A 16,078-nucleotide genomic window follows, 5' to 3' on the forward strand; every position below is an offset into this window, starting at 1 on the left:
ATATACGAGAGTGAATTGAAGCGTAGCTATTTAAAATTCCGCAAACTGAATAGGCTGCGCTCTTCTTTAGATCACTTTTTATGTGTCTGAAAACGAACGCGAATGGTGGAAGCTTACGAGTGTCGTGTCCGCTGCCGGAGCAATCGTGCAAGCAAAAGACTCCACTCCTATGTAGCCACGAGCCCCCAAAAGCCCCGTGTTTATTAGACAGCCTATTTTTATCCGTTTTTCTCAATGACGTCACAGCCTGCGCACAGGAGTGCTGGGTCAGATTAGAGAACCGATAACACTACAACGAGAAGCCGCTCCCACGAATGTCGCCTGAGATTAATGAAAGGAAACCAATGGAATCCACTTTTGGTCATAGGACAATATGCTGGAATCCCTAATATCTTAATATCTTTAATTCCTAATGACTAATAATTCTCAATAGTTTGGCGCCATCGCCGTGTAGTTCACCCGTATGTAAGCTCACAGAAGCCTATTTTGCTGCTAACGGTAGTTTGAATGTACGAAAACAGCTTTGCAGTAAAGCATAGTCACTGCGGCAATATTCCAGCGTAAGTATTCTATGCGCTTTAATTTTCCGTTTCTCCTATACTCAGGGCATCGAACCGACACTGTTGTGGGTTCGACTTGGTTTCCGGCTTATGTTTTTTTCTGTCCCGGTCAGCTTCAGCTCTGGAGCGAATGTAGAACACTTTGAACCGGTTCTCAACTTTACCAACGGGTTTATTCTGATTCAAATTGGGAGTTTGAGCGTTCCCGCAGTCTTCCCTCCAAAAGCGATCGTGCTTTTGAAGAAACTCACAACTTCATTTAGTTATTGCATTATTGCAAGAAAAAATCAGTAACAAAATTCCAACAACGAGTTACCATTCACCCTTGCAAAGAGTCATGCAAGAATTTGTACATCTTTGGGAGCTTCGTGGTGCATTGTACGGCTAGAAAATTTGTTACTATTTTTCTCCTATGTTAAATGTTCTGCTTTATAGCCTAAAGTTGGCCACGCTTGTCATGAAGTACACCATGAAAGGAAGTAAAATGCCTAATCAAGCACCTGATTGGACGTGCCCCACCTGCAATTTCAATGAGAAAAATAAAGAAGGCGCTTACTTTCCAGAGTATACGTCATATCTTCTCAAAAAATTGAGCAGTCATAACTGTACACACTTCTATGTTTTCTTGGTGAACCCCTAAATTTACAGCTGAAACATTAGGGCCAGCAAATAAACACCGTATTTGAAGCGCATGAAAATGCACATTTTAATAGAGGAGCGTAGCAGCACGTTAAGAACGAAAACACGAAGCAAAGAGGTTGGCACAAAATTTTGATCCAGTTACTAATAGTTGCTAAAGTAAACACAGGTATTATCGTTCCGTCCCCAATTATTTCGTTTTTCTTCGTTAGTTTCAACATTTCACACACACACACACACACACACACACACACACACACACACACACACACACACACACACACACACACACACACACACACACACACACACACACACACACGCACGCACGCACGCACGCACGCACACACACACACACACACACACACACACGCACACACGCGCACACACGCACACACACACACACACACGCACACACGCACACACACGCACACACAAACACACACGCACACACAAACACACACACACACACACATGGCATATTCATCCGGGCTTTCCGCATAAACAGCATCACTCGAAGGGCGTTGAGAGAGCTAACAACTACACAAACTCGTGGTATACGGCTTAATATTCTTCAGAAGAAAGCACTTGTTCCCACTTGCTCTTCTATTAGTAACCCTCGATAACAAACTGTGTCGTATCCTCATCTCGCCTTCACCTTGAAAGATCGCCCAGGCTCCATCATCCGAAGTGCATAACTTCAACTAATAAGGCAATTTTCCATCCCTATAGTGTTTTAAGTTACTTCCCTTCTACTACCTTTGACCCTTACCTTCTGCTAGCAAGAATGTGTGGTTGGCTGTCATACTAGACTTTCTACTTAAGCAGTCAGCTTTCTTGCCAATCAAGAAAAAGATCTAGCCATATAGTGCGACACTTCCAAACCTTAGGCGTAATTCAATTCATTTTGTAAACCGGCTTGGAATCAGCTGCGATGGCCTTTCAGCATGCGCTACTGAGGCGATGGACAGTCAACTAGCATATCTCATGTGGCCGGCTTAACTAGTCGTCAATTGCAAAAGATTTTACAAAAATGTCTAGTGTTGTGCCGATTCTGTTATAAAACAGGAATGATATATGCACAATGAAGAAACAGAGTTGACATTATAGCCAGATAACATAACGTTGCGCACGCATCAGAACAAAGAGAAAACCGCATACTTGCACGGCTTAACAGGGGCGATAAAAGCGTAATACACACTTAACGTACCTCGCGGCCAGTTTGGTGCAGAGCTAACATCACTAAAGGAACAAATATCAGTGCTACCTTGAATTCAACCCAATATGTCTCTCACTCAGGAACATTATTAAAGCGAAAGCTTTAGAAGGCTAATTGGACAAAAAATCCGATGTCTGACGTTACGCCTTCCGGCGTTATGGCGCCGAGAATTAAGAGGAAGTCAAACCCACGACCTTTGGTGTTAATTAAGACAAGATCAAGAAAGGCACTCGAAACCACGACCAACCGTGGAGATATGTACAAACCGGCCATATCTCCAAGTTAGATTGCAATTGACATTGTGATGGTCAAAACTTGAACCGACAACCTTTGGTATAAGGCGAAGGTAAATAAGGTGCAGTAAATTAAGATTCTACCTCAAACCTACCCCTTTTTTCCGAGTCGAACGCTCGACCGCTGGTGTTAATTTAGGCGAAGTTAACTACGACGATTGAGGTAACTACGGCACTAGAGCCAACGAATCTCGTTGGGAGACTTGAACTTCTACCATGGCAAAAAAATTGCGACAGAACATTGACGGACGAGTTCCAAAGGTTGAACAAACATCATGTACAGACCGTTATCAAGGGATGTGGTGAACTGGCAAATTAATCACCTCATGGGAGACACATGCGTCAACGTGCGATTGTTGCGAAAATATCAACAATGCATTACACATGGCAACAACCCAATGTAAGCCCCCATGCTGTGCTTGACAGAAACGAAGTTGGAACCAGCAGATCCTAGATAGCTGTGTGGGTATCGCTGGGTGTGAGGCGCGTGACGTCACGACGACCGTGCAGCGGTCGCAGCCATCTGCGTTAAGGACGCTCTACAAGCAATGATCGTGGATCTGAATGGTCAATTTGGCATCGGCAAAATCTGTGCATTGCGATTGTCGGCGGGTTTCATTGTCGTCGGCGTTTACTTCGCACCCAATTTGTCAGAAAAAGCAACCAGCAACTTCATCATCCAGAACATGCCACCTGACGTGCTCAACCGCCCAATGATTGCGGTCGGTGATTTCAACCACAACGCCCAGACAAATGCAGCGCTCCTAAAGCGCATGGAAACCGTTCTGTGCCGTAACCTTGCCGCGCCAAAGGAAGTCGCATAAATGATTCGAGGAACATCCATCGACATGGCACTCTACAAAGAAAATTGCAAAAAAAGGAAACGATATCCAGCTTCTAAGATGCAACTTGACTGATCACAAGGCTACTGTAATTTCCGTGTATCCAGAACTGTAGGGGAGGAGTGTAGTCAGAAGAATTGTATACGCCTGGCAATGAGCTGTGACGTTTATGTGACATGCACTCTGTTACAGTACAACACATTCATTCAGAGAACCTGCGTGGCTTTCTTAATGGACTTCATAGACTTACAACGTTCATTCTTACACCTCACAAATCACGCCCAAGTGGCAATTTCAAGGCGAGCGAAAAAGGGAACGCAAAGAAACCTAATAAAGAGATAAAAGGTAATAGGAATTAACAACGCACTTGAATGAGAATGCCTCGTGAGAGTGCAGGCTTTCGCCTTGATCTTCTTTGTGTATGCTCAAGCGACTATCAATTTATTCATTTTTCTCTGTTCATTTGGTAATCTTCAAACTACCAGCACAAACGTTTAGAGAAAAACATCGGTGCGAGACTTTACTGTGAGCTAGATGCATAATATTTCATGCGCAAAGATGACCACGCTTCATTCATATGGTGCCACACCCCGCTACAATGCATTTACTTTTTGGCAGTACACCAATCTGGAGGTACCTACTAAACGAAATTCAAGTATTGACGACTATAAGATGTTAGCTTGATAACATTGGTCACAACTGCTACAGCAAGGGAATGAAACACTTCGAACGATATAATATTGTCCTTGCGAGTAGTGAAACTATTGGCACAGCAAATTGAAAGGCGTTGGCTTACTGGAAGCACGTCCTCGGAAGAAATGATCCTGTACAGAACTTTGGGAATTGTTTCAAGGGCACGTGGAACAAAGCATTTCCAGTTGCCAAACACTGAAACATTGGTATTTGCCACTCAGCAGGACAAGAAAGAACGGCCGTCATAGAGAAATGACTTTGCCTGGAGCTTCTTTCCTCTCTGCTTCGTCCTTGTTATCCACAAATCACATAACACACCAGAAGACCTGATACGCTTTCTTCTCTTTAGGTCGACCTATCAAGATAAAAACAAGGTTATATATTTGAAGATTCGTTGTGGGCTGCTTAACCAAGTATTGTATCTTCGGTCCAGACGATGGACTCCGAGGTGGCCGAGCAAGTGGTCATTGCACTCGCCATGGCAGACGATCAGAGAGACAGGGTGTACAGCGATTCAAAAGCGGCCGCCAAGGCATTCCAGAAAGGCTGGGTAGCTTGGTAAGCACAAATACTGAAAGGCGCCAAAAGCGGCAACACCTCCATACACTCCATCCTTCGGTTCCCTGCCCATGTCGGGGCGATTGAGGGGGTTCCTCTCGACCTCAACGAGTCTGCCCACGACGCTGCGCATGGCTTTATCGACCATGCTGCCCTTGGATCGGGCGACTCTTTCCCCTCCCCGAACACAGTGACGTTCCTATCAAGGACAATGAAATTACTAAATTATTTTACTTAGAGAGAAGGGTTTTCCTATTTGCAGCATATATCCTGAGATTTACCCGAATTGTTCTTGTGCGGCCTGCGGTGAGGCTGCCACTTTGTGTCACATGCTTTGGAAGTGTGCCTCGTTGGGCTTGCAGTTCACCAAGAAAGAATGGGACACGCTCCTGCGTAGTCCCGTTTTTGAGGACCTAATTGTGGCCGTCCAGCGCGCCCACGATCGGGCTGGCAGGCTCGATCGGTCAGTCCCGTCGTGGGATTAGCCCTGTGCGCGTTTTATCGCGTTTTGCTGGACACAATAAACATTAATTCACTCCCTCACTCACTCACTCACACATCCACTCATGGGGCACATGTGCTTTATGAAATTTTTTTGTGCCCTTGTATTGATTTACGAGTGAGTAATGCTGCTGACTGCTGTTCACACAAAAAACATTTTCTAAACGTATCGCATAAGTCTCAGTGAAACCGTTGATATTGAGATGTTGTCGTGGTACCAATAAGTTCTTGGTTATGAACAGGGTACTAAAAAGAAATTTTTGTAAACACGGCCTTTTATGTTTTGAGTTGCTTAACGCAAGCAAAGAAATCAATATCACCTTGACATTTTTTGCCGCGAAACGAAGCTATTTTCAAGCAAGGTCACGTCATTACCAGGCGAGATGCTTCCCTACTGTCGTGCTTGTGCAATCCGGCGCTGACGGGCTTGCATTGGTTTTCGTCGACAGGGCGAGGGCACTTAAAAATCACTTCACACTAATTTTAGATACTCGGTTTCAATGTAAATTCATTCATTCACAGTATTCGAGTACCCTTCGGCTAATTGGAATAGATAACCATACTCTTGCATTGACTTGATAGGCTGACTGCTAATCAAGAATTCGTGACGACTTCCTAGGCTATAAAGTCATTTACAATGTCCAGATGGCGTGTCTTTCGCAATCTCAAGCCGGCAACTTTATTATTATAACCAAATGTATTTTCTCACAAAAGGTGTCTAATTTCTTTAGAATTAAAAGTTCGCTTAACTTGTCGCTACATGAAAACTGATAGTTCAACATTTTTAAAGCTTTTTACGTGACGATCGCGTATTTTGTGGTCGGGATTTCAGGCAGGTGGTTGGGCTAAAAAAAAAAATGCTCACGCGGCAGCAAAGGGAATCCAAAATAATTGCCTATGCACAAATTTGGTACGAGAGTGTGCACCAAGATGCCCAGAAAAAGAGGTCGAAGCAGGTTCCTATTCCGATTTTGTATCATGGTCTCTTCTTCCACTGTTTCTGTTGCTCTTGGATCAATCTGCAGGCCTCTGTCGCACGAATAACTAGAATATAAGAAAATAAAACAACAACAGTGCTGAATGAACAAATGGTAAACAGCTTCAAAGCACAACGTGTTCTTATATCAGCACCATAATTATAACAGCACTCTAGTGCATTTCACAGTTTCACGCCATCTAATCTGTCACATCTAGTACTGCATACCATGATTACGGTCATTATTGACTACGCAAATACACATCAAGTATGTGCGACACTATTGCTGGTATAGTAATTGCAGCTTCGTCAACATGGGAGAAGAAAGCTGATTAAACTAAACTAATTGATTAAACTAAAGTAATTGTTTGCAGTCATGATTACCGCATTTAGGAGATCATAAAATCTGCAGAGCGCAAAGATATTGTTACATAATTTATACAATTTACTTCCATAGCCGTGGATTTTCTTTGAGGTGTAAATGCGTGTCAATGTAAATGCGTGTAAATATAAAAGTGTGAAAAAAAAAGACTGGCGAGTATGAGTTGTTTAATAGCTCCTTGTAGGTGCGCGTCAACTGGACGGCAAAATAGCAGTAAGCTTACCGTACATTTGCACGTTTCCCGCCAAAACGCCTTAGTACAACAGGAAGTGCAAAAAGGAATTTTAGCAGTGTCAAATGGGAATGAATAAAGCCATGAACAAAACGAAACATAGCATGGCATAATTTTCTAAATTAATGACGCCGACTACGCTAGCGCATAGAAACAATAATTCAAAAACTTGACAACCATTCCACTCTGCAAAGATGGAATGGCAGCAAATGCTGTCGACACTCAAAGCTCTCAAACGAAAAGAAAAGTGTTTCCCCTCCACCACGGGTCGGCCCGAAGGTAGTGCAATATCAGTCCGACCCGCCTCGGAGTTGAAGCAGACGTTAAGCACCTCTAATGCATGGGCTGATCCCGAAGTTAGTGAAACATCGGGCCGACCCCTGGTGGAGCTGAAGCAGGCATTAAGCATTTCTCAAACGTGAACCGGTCCCGAAATGCAATACCGCGCCTATCCACGGCGGATGTGAAGCAGACGTTAAGCGCTTTCCATACGTGGGTCCATCAGGAAGGTAGTGCAATGCCGGGTCGATCCATGGCGGAGATGAAGTAGGTGTTAATTCCTCGCTATACGTGGGCCCATCTCGAAGATCCTGAAGGGCACGTTATAGGTTCCCGATCCCACAGCGGTGTTTGACATTGAGCTTCGAGTCTTTCTTCACTATCACCACGTTCGGCCCACATGGTGGTCTTTTCTGTTGACGGACGCCCAAAAAAGTACGTAAGATTAGCCGTATACAGCTTTCGTTGTAAACTTACGCTACAAAGCTCATCTTTGAAATACAAATATTTATTTTCGCAAGTACACGGTACACATATGCTTCGTGACGGTGAGGCTAAACATCATGTCACAGTGGTGTATCGTATTAGGCCGTTTCAGCTGCCCTATTCCGCAGCTCAGCTTTGGTATTCCGATTGAAATTGGCAGGAATACATTACAATGTAGAATTTAGGAACGTCAGCATTTTGCACGTCTATCAGCCATTATGAAGAACTATTGCATGAACATCGATTGGCGGCTGACCATATGGGTGAGAAGATATTTCGTCTAATTTACCTGGTTGTTTGTGGAGTGGCTGCTTATAACATTTTGTAAGTTATGCCTTAGTCGCGAACACAATACCAAATAATTCATCTAACATCGGATGTTTGCTATATTTAAAGAATTTTGAAGGCATTTCCTGAAACACGCCGCATAAGCTCTTTTACTTGGCAAGCATACAGAGTAAGCAATATTCTGAATGTTGTCCGCTAATTGTTGGCGCTGCTGTGTATAAAAGGCAGTCATCTCCCTTTTCCGAATTTACCTTCTCGTAGAGCTCCTGCGCTCGTTGATGGACCAGAAAACGACTGCCTTTACTGCTGCTCTTCTGCAATTATGTGCAATGCTACGCATGTAAAGCGCACCCGCTATGATGTTTAGCGTAATTATGCTACTGCGTTTACTCCATGTGTTCATGGGCTCCATACCCTGACCTTCCACTACAATGTAACCAGCACAAGGCAAATCTTGGCCGAGCCCCACAAAGTTGTTTTAACCTTGTAAGTATTGAGGAAAGAATGCATTCGAGCGCGTTTTACAGGTTTAAAGTGCTTGAATGTGAAATGTATTATTGTAGAAACTCGTTCATTCTTTCTTAACCCATAGCCACAGCAAACAAGTCATGTTAAAATCTCTGGCATAAGTCTGAAACTCGGTTGACTTTTCCAACCGGCGTCTAAATCATCGACACTAAAAGGCTCAAGGCACCAGTGAATATGGAATAGTCGTATTTGCAAGAAAACGTATAAAAGTTATCACGGAACGTAGAAGCACGAACTATATCTTCGTTTTCAGGTGCTCTTCAAGAACTTGATCATAATTACCTTAATATAGGCCTGTTATGCAGAGAGTCATGCATGACTGAATGCAGATGACTTTTTCCCCGAATTTCTCTCATGTGGCGAATGATTATTTGAGGTAAATGTAGCACGCAACTGCATGATTTCTTCAAGTGACAACTAATAAGCGCATTGAAATTCAACTGCTTTATGTCTGTCAAACCTATCAAAGACGCGTTTTATTAATATCAGTGTGTGATCGAGAAAAGGCACCTTGCATCCACAGAAAATTCAGAAAAGGTTGCCGCTTACCTCTTGTTAAAATTCAGCATTTGGTGAGAGGTTTTGAATCAAAAAGATTTGTTGCTACTAACTTCAAATACTTTCTAAGAAAACTTTTACAGATATGTTTTTCTACAGGTACAGCTTTCTTTTCTAAGTGATGCTTTGCTGCACACTCTAATTGGGAGCTCATGCCAATTATAGCCCGTCAACCAGCCAAATCCATATTGACATACATGCATATGATAAAAAACTGGTTTGTCAGGCTGCAAAATTTGCTGTTTTATGGAATCACTACCACTCTGCCAGGAAGTTGTCTTGCTGCCAATATCAGATATATTAGTCATAAGTTTCATAATACGTGCTTCATTCATTTGAAGCCCCTTTATTATACCTTCGTAGAACATAAGTACAGCATAACCTGTCAAGGTGCATCAGTTCGCAACCTAGATGTCAGTTATATGACATATAGCAGTGACCATTTTGATAATTAGTAGTATCTTTAAATATCTTTTTTATTGCTTAGTCCAAGACGCACTTTAGAATTTGAGATAGAGGCGACTAATGGGGGAAGCAATTACTATCTAGCAGAATTTCTTTGAGTAACATCGTCAATAAGGATCATCCCTTTAGAAGTGTCACGATACGCATTGGCGTTCCATTTATTCTTTACCCAAAGGTTGTATTTCGAAGTTATCGACATCGATATTTGTAGCGCCATGATATACAGTCGCGAAACAGGAAGCCAAATAACTAAAACGTGAGGTTAGTTTGGACATCTGCCAAACAAGCATTCTTCTAGTGCTGTGTGGCTCTGCATTCGCATAATAAACACATGCGAATAAATTAGTGAGTGTTTCTGATTCCATACAATTTCACTGGGATTTATCGCGTGTGTGATTTGTTCCGCTTCAGAAAATTGTCCCGGAAAAATGGATCTGCTTATTCCTTCTAACTCGCAATCACGTGAACTATTTCTTTCTACAAGAAAGAGATGAACTAATAGGACCTCTTTACTTTATGGTGATGCCGTGTGGCTCTAAATATTGCTTGTAGAACAACTTATTTATCCATGCTGCCCAATTGGTTATATGCCTGCTAAAACTTGACAAACTTACTCTCTGATAGTTCTACTACAATAAGATGTTTAAAAGCACATAGAAGGAAGGTAGAACACAATAGTAAAACCTAAAGAGAAAGACAACTTTGCATCCGATGTAAAGTTGACTCAATATACTAACAATAATACAATACTTTTGCCCTACTTGTCGTTCTTTGCATCTTCTAATGTATGTGGTTACCTCCATAGCCAAGCACGAGATGTTGCCGTTCAAGCTTAGGATCTAGATGAGGCAATAGCTTCTTTGGTTTTCATAAGAACACATGAATCAACAGCGCATTGAGGAATAAATGAGTTGAACTATCTATGACAATATATTTACATTGTTTTTGATGGAAGGATACACCAAAAACAAAGGAACGCAATATATAACCTTATTCAAAAGAATTTCTCATGCTACAGTTCTTAGAAACGTCAAATTCGAGCCAATATTCTATTCTGCAACTATTATTATCAAACAGGGCCAACAGCTGGTAAATGCTACCTACAGACGAAATGTCCTAAGATTTTGCCACCTAAGAAGTGAAATGAATTCATCTGCAAAGCCCTAACATTGGAAATTTTTCTGCAGTAGTAGCGCTGCAACCAAAATATCTCGCTTGTCCGGCCTTTGTTGTTTTTCAGCAGTTGTCACAGATTTTGCTGCAAGCTGCGTGGTCATCCAACAGTGCAACGCTTCATGAACCAAGCGGCACCGAATGCTTTCTTCAACTTTTTTTGCCAATATTATCGTGCAATAAAGAAGTGCGCATACTTTACTTTTTGTCGAAAGTCAAGAACCCTTCGATCCTTCTAAGAGCTCATAAAAACTATTTCGCTTAGGAAATGCATCGTCCTAATATTTTATCAACCAAGAATGATGTACCGGAAATAATACTTACTGCTGCACCTTTCCATGCATTTTGCGCATGTTGAAAACTTGTCATTTCCTCCACAGAAACCGCGTTTGTACTGATGGCACGTGTTTGTTTTGGGATTAAAATACCACGATAAACGAAAGGGACTCTTGCATGGCACCAGATACGGAAGCAAGCTGCAGAGACTTACTGGCTTTTTATTAGCTGCAAGAATGTAAGAGCAATTCGTCAACCTATTGAAACATCGCCAGTCCAAAATGTCACATGATGTGGACATGTAAAAAGCGGAATATCAGAGAAAGAGAGAATCAGTCAGTGTACTTTATGATCGCATTATTTTATTTATTGCACAATGAGCCATTTGGCTTTATGATAAAAATGTGTAGGATGGTTTCCTGGCGATTGAATTTAGTGCGAGGCACAAGTGCTGAGTGCCAAAGTTGTTGCATGTTTATAAGGTCGCATTTAACGCTTGCAACTTGTGAACGCTTACACATGTAAAGGCCACATGCATAACATCATTTTGTAGAAAGTATAGTTGAGAAGACGTTTTCTTAACGCCCATGAGTACGCATGTTTAGGCGTACTGGATTCACCATTATTGTTTGAATAGGAAATGCGTGCCTACTATACGTCGGGAACTGATGTTTCGTTTGTGTACTTTACCACAGCTTAAAGGCATCAGAGCTGTCAGGGGAGACGTGTTGAAGCGATTCTCAATATGAGTACAATTTTTTAGGCTTTTTTATCACAACAAATTAGAATTTATGCTTGTTTATGTATACTTACGTATGCAGATTTCTTGACACTTTCCCTCTGTGTTGAATCGGTTGCTGTTGCCACCACAACCGCTAAAGAAGAACATCTTACAATAGCCGCCTCGTGAGTCATAATACCAGGAGGGATACTTTGCTTCACATTTCCCAACATCTGGCGGTTTCCTACAAAATTCTGGGGGAAGATCTTTCCCGAAAACACGTGGAAGATCCATTTATTTGATGTTAAAAGCGCTATTATTATCGTCAGCAGCAGGAGCAGCATATGTCCAGGGTCACCGTATAACCAAGGCCCCTTAATTAACGCTGTCCTACGATAACTGATTCCAACTTACGCTTGCAGATTTACTCATTTTATCACCCCCCCCCCCTTAAACTAAGTCCCCCTTCACCGGCGCTCTGCTTCCATCAGCACCTCATTCTCTAAGTCTAATTGTCCACCGGTTATATGCCCTACGCATTACTAGGCCTGCCCAACAACATTTTGTTCTCCTGTAGTCAAGTAGAGCCGTCTGCTCTCTCATCCGACCCGTCCCTTCCTGTCTCTTAGTGTTAGGCTTAACGTGTTTCATTTCATTTCTGTTTGAACGGTCCGAAACTTGTTCTTGAGCTTTCCTAACCTGCAATGTTCTTCCCGATATGTTAGCCCGTGTACAATCTCATGATGGTACACTTTTTTTTTCAGACAGCGGCAAGCTTCTATTGCGGATTTTGCGATGACTGCCATATGCATAGCAACCCATTATCGTTCCTCTGTAAATTTTTTTCGCATAATCAGGGTCCCCTATGACTATTTCATATATATAAATATGCTCGATCATACACAGACTGTAGATGCTCACTGGTGATCATGAATTCTTGTTCTCTTGCCCGGCTTGTAAACAATACCGCTGTCTTTTGCATGTCACTTGTCATCCCTACTGTTACATTTCCTCAGTGCAGGTCATGTGTCACATGTCACCATTCTTCCCCAGTGTTGCTGAAGCAGACATGGTCATCCGCAAACTGAAGGGTTCAGATATATTCCAATCTATAATATGTAACACATATAGAAGTTTCCTTTGCTACCTAGCAACCCTGGTAGCTAGGCATGCGTTTAGGCCACAATATTAAACAATGTGTCATGTATGAAAAACTTGTGATCTCAGCCTATTGTATCAATTTAGGAATGCGATGTGCCCCAAACTCTTTACTACTTTGCTGTCTTTGTCATTGCAAAGGCTTTTAATGTACTGCACCTTTTGAGGCGCTCGTGACCAGTTTTTGTATTGTTATTGTCAGTGTTTCTCTAGAATGTTATAATAGTTGTATTGATTGGAAAGAGGTTACATGACGTTAAGAAGTATGTTTAGAAGCACTTGTTTAAGCATGCTGCTATTAGCGCTCATCTTGTTTCCTCTTTAACAAACACGGCAATAAAACACAATGGGGTCACATTTTAGTGCACCAGAGATGTGATCTCAATTATAATTGCAAACAAAGTAATTCTAAACGGGAACTCACTGTACATTCCACAAATATAATATCTCAGATTTGTTAACCTCACGCTGTATTAGTCAGGTAACCCTGATATAATAGGTCAAAAGCCAGCATTACAGCTAATATTAACGGGGCTTTCAAGGGTTGTTCCTCGCAGTCAGAAAACCTTCGGCGTTCAGCTGTATGTAAGCCGTGTCGTTATCCGTGACTGAGTCTCCACACTGCCCACCTAAGCACGCCGCTATCCCCAATCACACGGACAGGCCCATATTTGACACGTGAAGCACGCTGTTAACACACATTCTTATCTCTTATTTTTGTATTTCACCTTAAAGCACTAAAGGTACTGCAAAAGGCAGTGTTAAAATGACAAGCGCTGCAAAATATTGCAGCCACAACGTAATTGTAGGACCATTTACTCTTTGCTCAAGATGTAATGTTAGCTAATGATATGGAGAAGTGTTTAAATAAAATATCGCGGTAATATCTCCAGGTAATATGGTAAATTCTGTGAACTTCTGTGAAAAAAGTTGACGAAATATTACGTATTACTTCATTTCACTTCTTTTATTGGCAGTCGTCAATGCGGCGCAACATTATAGCAATAAATATTTCTGGGCCGAAAACATGACCGCGATGAGTACGTCCCCACCTGTGCGGTACCAAGTAACTGGGTCCGCGAAAGCAGTTCAGTACTTCCGCAGCACATTTCAATTTCATTATTAGTAAATACCGCAGTGATAGCCTTCCAAAGCAAAACTTATTGGCTTCCTCACTTTGACAGCTGCACATGTTAAAGGCTTCCTTATTGGCTTCCTCACTTTGCCAACTACACAATATCGCTCATACGTAACACATTGAAGAAAACAAAAATGCGTTGCCAAACTCTTCGTACCATCTTTCTGCCCCTGGACAGGAATTTCGAGTAAAGCATCTTATAACATTATAAAGGGAAAATGAGACTTATACCAATGAGACTTATAGTGTTGCCAAATGCAAAAATACAATGATTGGTCCACATTTAAGATAATACTGAAGTCGCAAAGATATCAATATTATTTACCGCAAAGAGAACGAAATATCGCAAATATGCAAGTTTATATTGAATTATTAGGTTTTATAAAAAAAAAACATTTGAGTTTTACAAGCACTGCAGCTATAGCATAGAAAGCTTTCTCGTCAACAAAGACATTTTGCATAGCTTTGCTTGAATAAATGAAAATATTGCTTAGGTCCCTACTATATATTGCCTACGGCAGATAAGGTAAAAAGGAGCGACATCTGCACCTACAGTTTCTCTCGGATGCACAAGTGACCCACATTTGAACAACGTACGCGTAATTGATGATATTTTATATTACGTATTCTAACTACCTGTAAGCTGTGAAACAGGGGGAGGCAAGGCTACCACTGTTGCTTATCATCACGAGGAATATTTTGTTTTCGGAAAAGGTGGACCGCTGCCAGCTATACTGCAACCTACACGGGGAAGCTAGCATAGAGGCTGTTTTAGATTCCATGTGCATGCGTGTCCTGCTTTCACTCAATCCAGAGATAAATTCAAACTTCAAGCTGGACTCTTTGTATTCGAGAATATTAAACAACAAACTGCATGTGGCGAAATGACTATCAGTAACGCAGTATGGTAAAGGTGCGACAAACGGTCTTCCCACAAGAAATACTTACCTGGAACGAAGGTGACTACTAGAATATGAACTATAGAACGGTGAAGCAGCTTCATTGTGTAAGACTTGCTTACTGGACCTGAAGAACGCAGTTGTGCGTCAAGCAATCAAGCACAATGACATACAATTGTTTTCAAAAACTTGAATAGCTCCTTTATTTTTTTCCCGGAAGTCCTTCAGATCACCTATTCCTGGGATGCCGTTGACATTGGATGACAAAGTCGGTGCGTGTTTGTGAACTGGCCGCACGTTGAATGTTTTTGCTTGAGACAGGTCTCGCATTTCTTGATTTTAAACGAACAACCGTCGTTGCAGATGTTCCGTACGTTTGTTACCTTGTAGACAGGTGGAATGTTGTCGACCTTGAACGCCTTATTAGTAGCTATAGCCACTATTTGTTCTGTGCTCATGAGGCCATGAAAAACAGCTGCTACCTTGTTGCCATTTTGAATGGAAATGTTTCGCTAGATACTTTCTCGTTTCTCTTTAAGATAGCAGGATTTCCAATTCTGCCATTCAAGACAGTTTTGAAATTACTTTTGCATGTACAACAATGCCGTCAGCATAAGAAACTCTGGTTCGTAAACGACGCACACACGCACAAATATATAGCACTCATTGTGGTATCAAGAGGACACTCGGATATTGTCTCTTCGACTTCATATTTGGTGGCATGAGAATGTCAGAAAGCCAGACACGAAAAATCAGCTAGAAATATCTTAATATAAAGCCCAGATGGAATGAAAATCAGACAAAGGGTCCATCTTCCTGATGGGTGTCAGTGTCTACCACAAGCAGACGCATAAAAATTGGTAAATCATTCTATAAAATAGAGTAGATTCGGCAATTCTGCAATTTTCGCACTACCAAGCTTTCCATTCACGTGCGCTTGCTACCACTCGCCGAGACATGTGATGAAGAGACGTCAGTCTTGGAGTAGCTCTCAAAACAAGCATTACATTAAAAGTTTCATCTCCCCGAGAACATGTTGGAGGGCCAATAGAAACCAACATGAATGTCTGAGAAACAATATAACTCCTTATGCTTCATAGTTTTGTGTTACCCTTAACTAGATGACAGTTTCCTTCTTTCACCTATATATGTATCGCAGGAATATTTACCGAGTTATGGTTATGAGACAACTAATTATTAATGACATTGTGTGT

The sequence above is a fragment of the Dermacentor albipictus genome, chromosome 7, assembly GCF_038994185.2.
Source record: "Dermacentor albipictus isolate Rhodes 1998 colony chromosome 7, USDA_Dalb.pri_finalv2, whole genome shotgun sequence".
In the NCBI taxonomy this organism is placed as follows: domain Eukaryota; kingdom Metazoa; phylum Arthropoda; class Arachnida; order Ixodida; family Ixodidae; genus Dermacentor; species Dermacentor albipictus.